Source organism: Equus quagga, chromosome 12 (genome assembly GCF_021613505.1).
Source record: "Equus quagga isolate Etosha38 chromosome 12, UCLA_HA_Equagga_1.0, whole genome shotgun sequence".
Taxonomy (NCBI): Eukaryota; Metazoa; Chordata; class Mammalia; order Perissodactyla; family Equidae; genus Equus; species Equus quagga.
The window spans coordinates 35,880,367-35,893,439 of NC_060278.1; the positions used below are offsets into that span (position 1 = coordinate 35,880,367).

General features: G+C 39.3%; 1 protein-coding gene across 1 annotated transcript in view; it reads left to right on the forward strand.

The window, feature by feature from the left end:
• RGS7 (regulator of G protein signaling 7) overlaps nt 1-13,073 on the forward strand; it is a 498,621-nt gene that overhangs the window by 227,745 nt on the left and 257,803 nt on the right. The window lies entirely within an intron of this gene.

A 13,073-nucleotide genomic window follows, 5' to 3' on the forward strand; every position in this document is an offset into this window, starting at 1 on the left:
AAAACAAAAATCATGACGCTACTCTAATTGAAAAGACATAATGAACAAATGTGAAATAACAGAAAAGAGTATGAAAATAAAGACATATGAAACAATGTGAGGTAGATTGCATATAGAAGTTAGGAGGGTGAAAACAATCAATGAGGAGTCAGGAGAAGGTTCCTGAAGAGCAGTGATGAACTGAGTTTGGAAAATGAGGAGCCATTTCAGCTTCAAGAACACTACTACCACCAGATGTGCGTGCAGAACTTGAAGTGGTCACACTGCTGAGGACAGGATGGAGAGATAGGAACCAGTGGAGTGGGGTCAGATATGAGAGTCTTTGGGTGCCAAGGGTCTGACATCCAGGGAGTGAAGGAATAGAGAGGAAAAAGCATGAGGATTTGGCGGATAAAAGAGGACATGACCCAGTAGTTTTTAGGTTTTGTTGTTTAATTGGGTGACTGTGAGATAAAGGAATCATTATCAGAAATAGGAAAACCCCACAGGTTTGATTGGAAGTGGCTGGAGGAAAGGGATAGTAATCAGTTAGAAGTCAGTGCCTTGGCTCCACGAGACAGTGAATGCCCATGCCGTGGGGACTTGGGCGTGCTGGGTCCTGGGCTGGCACAGCTTAGAGGAGAGGCAGAGCCAAACAGACTCAAGCCTGAGCAGCGAGTGAGGAGGCTGGGGCCCAGCACGTGGAGGGGAGGGGCTTGGTGGGATTGATTAACAGGAGTTGTGTGACGCTTCCTCACGAACAAGGATCCAAAAAAGACCCTGATCAGGAGGGCTTCAGCCTCGATGAGAGGGTAATAATTAGGACCAGAATACAAATAAGCAGGCCCAGATGTTGGTGTTTAATAGCTTCATTGCTCTCAGATGAAAGAGAGAGGGAGCATGGAGCCGATGAGAACTGCAATAGAATGACATTTTGCTCTAACAAGATGTCTCCCCTTTTTTCCTGTTACTGTTTTGCATGCCCACTTTGTTCCAGTTTCTTGCTCTTCCGCGATGATGCCCTGTATTTTCCCACATCTGGGACTTTACTCCATCTCTTCCCTCTCCACCATCCCACACCCAGACTTCCAGGTCGTTCTAACTGTGAAGTTCTGTCCCTTCTTCAACAGTCAGCCGAGAGAGCTCTTTGGAGAAAACTGTCCTGAGCTTGCTTTCTCTGTGCTCTCAGAAACCTTGTTTATTGCCTCTCTGATAGTGGTTATTATGCTCCACTGTATCTGATGGTTGTTTTTATATGTTCCCTATATCCCCTTGTAAATATTAAGCTCCTTGCAGTCAACCCCTCAGAGAATTAACTTTACATCTAAACACAAATATGAAAATTACTCATGTTTTGATGACCAATGGGAAGGAGAACTTATCTTCTTAAGATACTGAATACGGGGGTTGCAAACCGAAATATATTCAGAATCCAGGCAGGTCAGTGCACTAAGTTGCCATCTGACCTGTGAACTGTGGTCAATTCTACAGTGCGTGGCCTATCTAAAGGCATTCCTGATCAGGAATTTTTGTGACAACATATATAAACAGAAAAGTTTTGCCCATCAGATTAAGCTGGGCTGCAAGTTTGAGTTATCTGCTCCAACGGTAAATCTAGAATTTTTGATTGAGTTCTTCAAGTAGCAACACGTCATACAATTCCAATACAATTCCATAGAATTCCAATATAGCAAGCTATTGGAAGAACTCTTGATTGACGATATTAAGATCTTAATTGAAAAGTAATATTGGACATATAGATTGAGAAGGAACCATGAAGTGCTGGATACTTACTGCAATGTTCAGTGACATAAAACAACAATGGTGGCTATTAAATAAAGAGAATATCAGTGTCATTTTTCATATTAATGTAATTAGTTTGCAATTATAATTCTATGTTTCCTAGAAATTTTTCCGGAGCTCTCTGGCTCACAGGTTTAATTAGATGCTTTGCTGTAGATTTAATCGGTATGTCTCATATTCACCAACCTCTTTGTATTAATATCCCCAAATTATAATGATCTCATGTCCCATTCATTTTACTAGCATTTTTCAGTCTTTTTTAGCAATTTTTGTCTCCTGATATTTCTTATGGTGACTTGAGATTGTTAATTCCTGTGTTCTTTTGTGGCCCAGCTTGCTGCCTGCTGCTTGCTCTCCTGCCTCTTTCTGCCTCTCCCTTCTCTCTCCAGGCCTGCCTCGTGTTCTACTGCAGAGCCGCTAATGAAAAGAGGAGTATACTAACTCTATTGTCCTTAGTAGAACTAGAGACCAGCTGTGGTGAATGATGGATGTGATGTGTGAGAGGAGGTTGGTGCAATTGTTGAGGAAAGGAGTCTGTCTTGTTAGGGTCTGTTCCACAGGGAAAAGGGTCTCAAATATTGTTAATTGAGCTCTTTCAGGTTACCCACGTATGCTCCCTAAAGCTTTGATGCTCAAAGCATGGCCCATGGTCCAATAGTATCAGCATCACCTGGAAATTTACTAGAAATACGGTGTGAGCCCATCCCAGACTCACTAAATCAGAACCCCAGTTTTAACACTGAGGTTCAGGAAGCACTGCCTCAAGCAGGGAGGCAGGGCTGGACTGGGCTGTAGGCTTTACCTAGGGCACTGGGTACACAGGCCAACTTGCTCGTGCAGATCTTTCTATTCCCTTTCAAGGGCTATGGTCACCTTTTCCCCTGCAATCTGACCTCAGTCAAGCCCGCCCCAGATGAATGTTTACAGCTATGTGGAGGGGTGGGTGCTATGCAACTCCACTGGGGACATCCTTGTGGAATACATATGTCGTGGTAGCCAAGTAATCCCCACATCCACCTCAGGTGAAAAGAGCTGTGTTGAGAAAGTGATTATGCAACCCCATCCTCTCACAACATCTGAGATCCAGACCCAGAATCATGTCAAAGAATCCTATTACACAGATAATATTACCAACAATGGTTTGGACTTTGGGGTTGTTTGTTTTTCCTCCCTCCTAATAGATGCTTTTCCTCCAGCTAAGCATCCAAGACTTTTCTAATTATTTTGGTTTTGGAATTGTTAATTTCAGCATCCTGATTTCCTTGGTTCCAGGATCAGAGGAAACGTCTTGGGATGAACCCTCCATGCTTGTCCCTTAAACTATGGGATAGCAGATGTCCTTGGGTGGATCCAATCACAGCATTGTTTTTCGCCCAGAATTTCCTTCTCAATTGCAGAGGTAGCTCAGACAGTTCCGTTGGTAGTCTGCGACCAGACCCCCTCAAGTTGAGGGGATGAGGTCAGTGGTGGATGCTGACCAAAGCCTAGCCCATCAGCTCTCTCTCTCCTGGGATTCTGTTGTTTCCCATTCCCAAACTTCAGTTAAGTGTGTGTGTGTCTGGCACTGAGGTGATGTAGACCTGGGGGCTGGACAATAGCCATGTAAGGAGGGAGGCGAAGGAAGCCTGGCTGCAGACTGAGAAAAAGAAAACACATGAGGAAAGAGAAGCAGAGACGATACGGCAGAGTCCTGGGTTCCTGGTACCCAGTGCTGCAACCTGCACAGACTTCCTTTGGGATTCCTCCTCTCCTCCAGATGTCCAAAGACATCTGCCTTTGGTTTTACCACATTCTCCACTTCCCTTTTCTACTTCAAACTTTTCCTATATCTACAGCAGATTTAGTGGGGAGGTCCGTACGAATGCAAATTTCCAAACCCTAACTGCAGATATTTTAATTCATTAGAACTGAGATGCAACCAGGGTGTTAGTACTTTTAAGCTGATAAAAAAAAATGCGCCTGCTAGTCTTAGAGGCATGCTAACTATATTTTCCTTTAGATTTTTTAATTCAGTTCAACAAACACTGATTAAATATCCACTATGTTCCAGTTACTATACTGGGTTTTGAGGGCTAATATTTTCCTTTTAGTGGAGTTATAGACAGATCACATATATGTCGGCACTAAATGTTCAACTGGTGTGATGAACTGAGGTGATTTCTGTTTGCAGAGTTTAAAAAGTCAGTTGTGGGAACTGTTCAAACATTTCCACTTTATTTTATCTAATTAATTAATTTATTTAGTTTTCCTGAGGAAGATTCACCCTGAGCTAACCTCTGTGCCAATCTTCCTCTATTATGTATGTGGGTCGCTGCCACAGCACGGCCACTGCCGAATGGTATAAGTCTATGCCCGGGAACCGAACCTGGGCCACTGAAGAGGAGTGCACCGAACTTAACTTCTAGGCCACAGGACCAGCTTCCTATTTTATTCTTTTTCAAGTGTGATTGACATTCAATATTATATTAGTTACAGGTGTATAGCATAGTGATTTAATATTTTTATACATGATGACAGGATCTAGTTACCGTCTGTCATCATGTAACATTATTACAACGTTGTAGATTATATTCCCTATGCTGTACATGACTTCCCTTTGATTTATTTATTTTATAAATGTAAATCTTTACCTCTTGATCCCCTTGAGCTATTTCACCCATTCCTTCACCCTCCCTCCCCTCTGGAAGCACCAGTTTGTTCTCTGAATCTATGAGTTTGTTTCTGTTCTGTCTGTTCATTTGTTTTGTTTTTTTAGATTCCACATGCAGGTGAAATCATATGGTATTTATCTTTTTCTGTCTGACTTATTTCACTTAACATAACACTCTCTAGGTCCATCCATGGCAAGATTTAATTCTTTTTTATGGCTGAATAATATTTCATGGTATCTGCATACCACATCTTCTTTATCCATTCATCTATGAAGGGACACTTATGTTGCTTTTATTTCTTGGTTATTCTAAATAATGCTGCAATTAACATGGGGGTGCGTGTATCTCTTCAAATTAGTGTTTCTGTCTTCTTCAGATAAATGCCCAGAAATGGAATTGCTGGATCATATGGTAGTTCTATTTTTAATTTCTTGAGGAAACTCCATACTGTTTTTCATAGTGGCTGCACCAATTTACATTCTCCCCAATTGAGCACAAGGGTTCCCTTTTCTCCACATCCCTGCCAATACTTGCTATTTCTTGTCTTTTTGATATAGCCATTCTGACATAGTGAGGTAGTATCTCATTGTAGTTTTGATTTGCATTTCCCTGATGATCAGAGATGTTGAGCATCTTTTCATGTGCCTGTTGGCCATCTGTATGTCTTCTTTGGAAAAATATCTATTCAGGTTCCTCTGCTCATTTTTTAACTGGACTATTTGTTTTTTCAATATTGAGTTGTATAAGTTCTTTACCTATTCTAGATATCAACCCCTTATCAGATATATCATTTGCAAATATCTTCTCCCATTCAGTGGGTTGCCCTTCATTTTGTTGATGCTTTTCTTCGATGTGCAAAAGCTTTTTAGTTTGATGTAGTCCCGTTAGTTTGTTTTTTCTTTAGTTGCCCTTGCCTGAGGAGACGTATCTAAAAAAATACTGCTAAGACCAATGTCAGAGAGCTTACTGCCTGCGTTTGCTTCCAGGAGTTTTATGATTTCGGGTCTTAGGTTTAGGTCTTTAATCCGTTTTTGAGTTTCCTTTTGTGTATCGTGTAAGAAAGTGGTCCCGTTTCATTCTTTTGCATGTAGCTGTCCAGTTTTTCCAGAAACGTTTATTGAAGAGAGTGTCTTTTCCCCATTGTATATTCCTGCCTCCTTTGTCGTAGATTAATTGACCATATAAGCGTGGACTTATTTCTGGACTCTCTATTCTGTTCCGTTGATAAATGCTGTCTCTTTATAATTGAATCTTTAAGCAAGAACTTGAATTACATGTCTTTAACTCCCAAAAGAAAGACCTTTATGAGGTTTGAGTGTAATGATACAGAAGCCTTTAGAGTGGGCAGAGACGTGCTCATTTACATACTATTTTGTTAGCTTTTGCAAAGTTATAATCAAAGACATTTACTTCATGTTCTCTAAGTTGCTTGTGAAGAATCCATGAAATACATTTATTCTATAATAAGATACTAAAATTTCATGTTTGAAGATAATCTTAACTTTTTCTCTTTTTAAAACAAAGAGAAATGTATAACCTGTATTTTCATTTTCCTGATTTCTCTAGTTTCCAGGAAGTTCATTGCTAAATTTAACGTTTCATTCGTATTTTCTCACCTGATTCTTCACTAACACATCTACTTTCCTTTTTCCTCTAATTGGTTCTTCGCCTGTCTTTTATTGCTGTTGTTTAATTTGGCGTGTGTGGGGGTGTGTGTGTCTGTGTGTGTGTGAAAGAGACGAGGCGGGAGAGGGGAGATTAAAATTGTAAATTGCTTCATGTCGTGCTTGGAGGTAGACAAGGAATAAGTTCCGAAGAAGTATCTGAGAGGTGTCTACTGCTACAGCTTGCCTCCAAATTGAGGCTCTCCATCACATTACAAAGTGAAGGACGCATTTCCAATATTATTGCATGAGAGTTGCATAAAGAACTCATGCAATTTTTACACAACTATATCTTCAAATCGGAAAAAAATAACTATAAAGCTAAAAATACAATATTTGCAGATTTTTCTGAGGATTTTCTCTGAATGAACCCCACAAGTCTTATTCCTACATCATAGCTCTTGCCCTAAAATTCATATCCTGTAACTTATAATGTATATTCATCTCTCATCCGAAAAGCTTTGGTAAAGCAAGCTATGACACTCATATCAGCTGAAAATCTTTTGTATTTAAACTCTGAATGAAAGCCGAGTAGAGATCCAAGTCCAGATGGAGCATAAAACTTTGTGAATAAAAGAGGAAATGATTAATGTTACATTTTTCACAGCACTGCTCCATCTTTGATGGTATTTTACAACTATACTATTTATCTTGGCTACACACATATTTGAATAAATTAAAACTGACCACATAGGTTTTCAGTTTCTTAACAACAAGTTGTTGAAATAGGGAGGTTTTTGGTGCTTTACTTCTAGAAAATATTATAATAATTGAATAATTATAATAATTATAATAACTGAATAAAAATTGGATCAGCCACTGGGATTTTCTTTTTAATAATAAAGATTTTTTTTTAAAAAATTAAGGGTTTGTTATTTTGATTTTATATTTTAAAATAGGAATTATATATTATATATAACAATTATAAATTATATATAACAATTACTTTTATATTATGTAGGAGATTCTTTTTTTATTTTGGAGGAAATCATTAGTAATTTGGGAGCCTGCTATGTGGCTAGTGGGTTTTAATATATTAGTTTTATTCCTTACAACACTTCAAGGTGATTTTTTTATCTCTAGTTCATAGAGAAGGAAATGGAGAGTTCAAATTTTTGGTCCAATTTCGCAGTTTACTAATATTCAAACCAAGATCAATCCAATTCGAGATCCCATTCCCTTTTCACCCCCCACCAAGGGGTTCCCCCACAAATGTGGTCCTTTGCATGGGTTTGTGTTGTTTCATCATGACAAATGAGCACACTTCAGCATCTATAGGATTCTAAGTATTGGAGACCCTACATTTGTCTCCCAACATGTCCCCCTCCAGATGGAAACTCTTTGAAGTACTTGTCAAAAAGACCTGAGCTTTTACTCCATTTTGTCTCTGAGGACTTGCATGACCTTGAGAAAACAGCTACAGTTTCTTCATGTCTAAAATCTGGAGATTAGACCTGATGATTTCTAAGTTTCCTTTCCATGTAAATTCTATAATTCAGAGAACCCAGTGAAGGGAAAGTGTGGGAAGAGGATTGCTGGAGGTGAACACAATAGACTAGACTATTCACAAGATAGCTGGAATGATAAAGCACCAGTGGAAATCTTACTGCATTTTCTTTCCCTGGCCATGTCATCCATGCCCATAGCTTAATTACAAGCTTTATGCACCCTTCCAAATGCATACCTCTAGTCCAGAGCTTTTTTTTGAACTCTAATATATTCAACTCCTTATGCAGCATTTCCACTTGGATGTCCCAAAAGAACCTCAAGCTCAGCATGTCCAAAATTAAATTTGTAGTCTTTTCCTCAGCCTCTTCCCTGTTTCCTGTCTCAGGGAAGATGGCACATGCCAGAAATGCTGGAGTCACTTTGACTTCTCTTTCTATGGTGCTCTCTTCTCATGCCTATTTCATCAAGTCTTGTCAATATTCTCCTCTAAGCAGCCAGCAAATCCATTGGCTTTTGGCCATCTACTTTTGTGTTGCTCTAGCCGCACTGCCATCTCCACTCACCTGAATTATCACATTGACTCCCAGCTGCACTCTGCCCTTCATCCTCTCTCTCTCCAAGGGCAGCCACACTGCTGTTTTCAAGTTGCAAATCTGATCCATTGAAATCCTTCTCTCATTTTAGGATTAAGACTAAAAGCTTTAACAAGACTCCTAAGCAGCAACGTAGTTCAGTCCCTCCCTGACTGTCAGACCTGTCTCACAGCACGATCCATCTTTCTCTCTCGTTCTAGCCACAGAGGGCGCTTCACTTCCTAGACTTCATGCGCCCCCTCTTTCCACGGGCGATTTCCACCCTGGTGCTGTTTCCTCTGTTTGGGATGCCCCCTTCCTTTTCCCACTTTTGTTCAGTTTAGACCTACTCATCTCAGGTCTACCCCAGTTTCCTTTCTTAAATACACTCATAAAACTACATTCTTTTCTTTCAGAGTACTTTATTCTATTTTGTAGTTATAAACTCATTAGTGGTGGTATTTGATTAATGTCTGTCTTCCAGACAATACTGTAAACTACAGGAAGGTTCCGTCTGCTCAATTTTGTAACCCCAGCATCAAAAACAATGTCTAACATAGGAGGTGTTCATTAAATATTTGTTAAATGGCTGAATAATAATTGCAACTTTTAGGAGAAATATTTGCATTCATGTGGATTGTGAAAGTAGTTACATATTGTGATTGCGAAGCTTTGTCAAAATATGTCGATTATTTGGATTTTTAAAGATCTTTCAGCCAATTTGTTTTTGCCCTTTAAATGGTGTTCAAATGAAAAAAAATTTATGCAATTATCTTTATTCATAGTATAAATCTCATGAGCAAGAGCATACGCATTAACTCCTTGGTTTCTTTGAGGTGGGTACCGGGAGCTGGCTGTACCCCAAGCTCTGTAGATTCCTATTTGTTAATAAATTAAACAGGCCTCAGGAGCCTACTGTGTTGTGAGCATTTTGCCAGGCCTGGAGACACAGAGAAGTAAGATGTGGTCTCTGTCCTTGAGGAGATCACTCTGTAGTGAGAAGATAGACAAATGAATAAGGCGCGATAATTTCCATGATGGAGGTGAACCCAGAGTGCAGCAGCAGGGTGTGGAATTTAACCCAGGTTCCTGGGGTCAGAGACATGCCTTGGAAAGGTGACATCTGAGATTCACTGTAAAGGATGAGTCAGAGTTAGCCAGACAAAAGGGAAGCACTTGTGCAAAACTTCAAAGGTTTGAAAGGACGTGATAAACTCAGGGCACTCCAAAAATTAGAGAGTGACCTTGACGCAAGGATGAGGTGTTTAGAGAGTGCAGAGAGGTGAGTGTGGAGAGCAAAGCAGAAGACAGAAATTAGAATTGAAGGCAGGAGTTAGAATTTTATCCTGAAAAAAGTAGTAAATGACAAATATTAAGCAAGAAAATGGCATTGTTAATTTTCTAATGGAGATTTCTCTGGAAAAATATAGAGATTAAGTATCAGTTTGTAGAGAAGGGAGACAAGGATGGGAGCTGTGGCTGTGATCTAGACCAGAGATTATAAAAGCGTGGAACAAGACAGGGCCAGGGCAATTTAAGAAAAAATAGGATGAATAAGGACTTCCTTACCCATTCAATGACAAGGTTAGTGGTAGAGGGGAAGTGAGAGAGCAGATGAATTAAGGGAGAAGGCACTGCCAACAACAGCACCCATGTGTATGACATTGAGAATGAATGCACAATGATGCCTTTCAGAAAATGAACTGGGAAACACAGGAAATATTCATTCTCACTCTCTGTTCATACAGATGATGAGGAAGGGATGATAAATTTCGAACATGTTGAATTTCAGATACCCATAGAACGACCAAGTGAAAAGTTCAGCTCTTGGATATACAGATCTGGAATTCGTGGGTATGAAGCAACACAAGAAGTAGATGAGATCTATCTACTGTTGGTGGACTGTTGGTTAGAAGTCAAGTAGATGAGCTCTCTCTTGGAGCTGTGTGTGGAATGAGAAAATTGGATGACCAAAGATGGACCTCTGTGAACAAAAGCACTTAGGGATGAGCAGAATGTATGGTTCATACATGCTTGCTCTTAGATCCTGGCCAGCAGGATTGTTGGGCACAGTTCACTTGGAGAAGCAAGGGAGACAGGCTCAAGATGAACCATAAAGACCTTGTGTAAGTGACTGGGAATCACACTGTGCTGGGTCTGGAGAGCTAGCACTTGGGGAATAAAGACCCCAGTGCTTCTCTGCGTCTTAACAAAGAGAACTAGTCAGCACATGAAGTTCAAAGTCTTCTCTAAGCCTCTTTATTCAAAAAGGCTCATGACCTGCCCATTGTAGAAGAGTGTGAGGGAGAAGCCATCACTGTGTTCATGATTTATAAGCTGAACACCAATGCTCGGCCAAGCCTCAGTTAATATCTCTAGAAAGATCCACCACTGCCACCCCACTCCCTGCAAATTAACCTAGCTGAGAATGGAACATGTTTGCAGACGTCACCCTCCATGATTGTTCAGGGCATTTCGAAGTTCTTATATTCCGGACATTCTGTATTTCCACTATTCTAGATCATAGTGAAATAAGGCTTTACCTATTGGATAAGTTTTATTTCTTCCAGTGGGATGACGGAAATTACTGTGTTTCCAATGTAAGCCACAGCAGGAAATAAATCAGAATTCTCTTCTCAGTTCTTTGTAAATGGTGTAGTTTTTCATTAAACTTGAATTGGACCATGCTTGTGGGGCAGCCCACTGAGATCAGAAAAGTCTCCAGGGCTGTCTGTTGGCAGCTATCAAATAAAAAGGTTCCTATTAAATCAGGTTATTTAAGGTGTTTGAAGATTAAACTTACTGAACAAATTCTCAGGAGCCCAAAAGGCAGGTGCCTGCTCTGAATCAAGCGCTGAAAATAGGGAAGAAAATGGTCAGAAATTAATAGGGAGGTCTAGTCTAAATGTTTTTGACAACAGCTTTCAAGCTACCTTGTATGACTTGAACTTGATTATATTTGGAGTCAACTTAAAGACAATAAGAAGAAATAATGTGGGATACTTTTCTGTGGAGACTGAAAAACTAGGTAATTCTAAGATGCTTCCAAGAATCTAAGATGCTCCTTTCTTAAACTGACATCTTACTGTGAAGTATTTTTCATCACCATTGGAACAGCTGTCATGGGTTCTACAGAAATTCAGAGAGAAATAGATTGCTTTTGAAAACAATTCTGAAATATGTTGGCAGAAATTATGTTTGTAATATTTTACTTTTATAATATCCCGAAGAAAATTCAAGAATGCAAAGGGGAAATTTATGAGCAGTAAATAAGAAAGAAAAAAGTATTCTAAAAATATTGGCAGCTCTTAAAGTTCAGTTCTGGAAAGATAATTCTTGGAGAAAACAAGAAATGTTAACTAGATCTGCAAGAGACACGAATATTTGCAAAAAGCCAGTCCTTTCTTTATCATCTTCTTGACACACCTCTCTGACAAAGTGACAAAGCAACTGGCACGTAGTAACTACACAGTCGGCCAAGCTGGGGAACAAGAGCAGAAGCTGAGCTGTCACATAATCAAATAGATATTTAAGTGATCTTTGCTGTGAAAGATTCTTCACCCCCTCGTGGGTGTCACTCTTTCCTTATTGTAAAATAGCACAGTGAAGTGATTAGAAATAGTAAAGAATTCCAATCTCAGCCACTTGGACTCTCTGGCATGTGTTCTAGATAATTCTTTCTCTAATAACTAAATAGTACTGGGAAATGACAAGATTAACTATTTATTAGGTCTTCACTCTATTTGTACAGAAATGAGTTATTTTAAAATGCATTTGAATCAATTTGATATGACCAAGATGAAAAGCAAGCTCTTACTTATTTTCAACAGAATGCTGGAAGAAACAGTACAAATTTAGGAATATGCAAATGCTTTGATTTTAGCCTCAGCTTTCTTTATGGCTGTAAAGGCCCAGGAACTGTTTTCTTTTTCAGGCTAACTGTAGAGGTGGCTTCACTTCCCTCTAGTACTTTCTGAACATCTGAATTTGCTATTTTGTATTTTAAGTGAATTTTATTGGGATTGGACTTGATTTTGTTCTTCAGATAACCCCATTCCAGAGAGGAAAAATGCTGTCCAAACACATAAATATGTCTATCAAAGTCTACAAGTAAGAGTCCTCTCTGACTACCACCCATGTTGGATTTCTGGAACCAACATTTCTATGACCCTGTCTTCTACTCAGAACATCATGGCTTCTCCCTGTGATGTCACTGCTAAAGGAAAGACTGTTCCCAACACAACTGAATCGTTTGGTTGCTGTATGGCCAACAGCTGTAAATAAACCTCTGAAGATGGATTGTTCTACTTAAGATTATGAACCGAACTCAAGAGTAAATCATTAACAATGGGCCAAAATATGTAACTTACTCTGACAAATATCACTGTGCCTACAAAATACTGAATTTCTCTCCTTAAGGAGCTCTCTGGAAAAGACTTCAAGAACCATGTGGATGAACTTCTAGTTCTCTCATCCCTACCTGGGAATCTGAGAGGATCCATGGTTAAATGCAGGGTGAATGGCAAACCTATAGCCAAGATTCTATGAAGAAATATTGAGCCTCACTAATATTGTAACTTCTGTTTTGGAATTTGGGAAAAAGGCAAATTGATGGACTTCATTTCGAGTTTCCAAACACCATTACTACGTTTCTACAAAAACGGACTATACATGGCAGTGTTGGGATTATTTTGGCATGGTTAAGGAACAATATAAAAGGCAGAAAATGTAGTATAGTCATAAACAAACAACTTTTTAGAATTCTGGGGAATCCCAACTGGTGTTGAATTTTACCTTAGCCTTTAAATATTATCTTTATAAGCCTCTGGACTCTTCAGATTTACAGATGATGTCTAATTGCACTAAAAAGTGAAAAGCCAAGCCAAGAAAAAAAAATCAAAGATGAGAACACCAGGATATATGAAGGTCCAGAAAGTTGTCAAGAGAGATAAAAT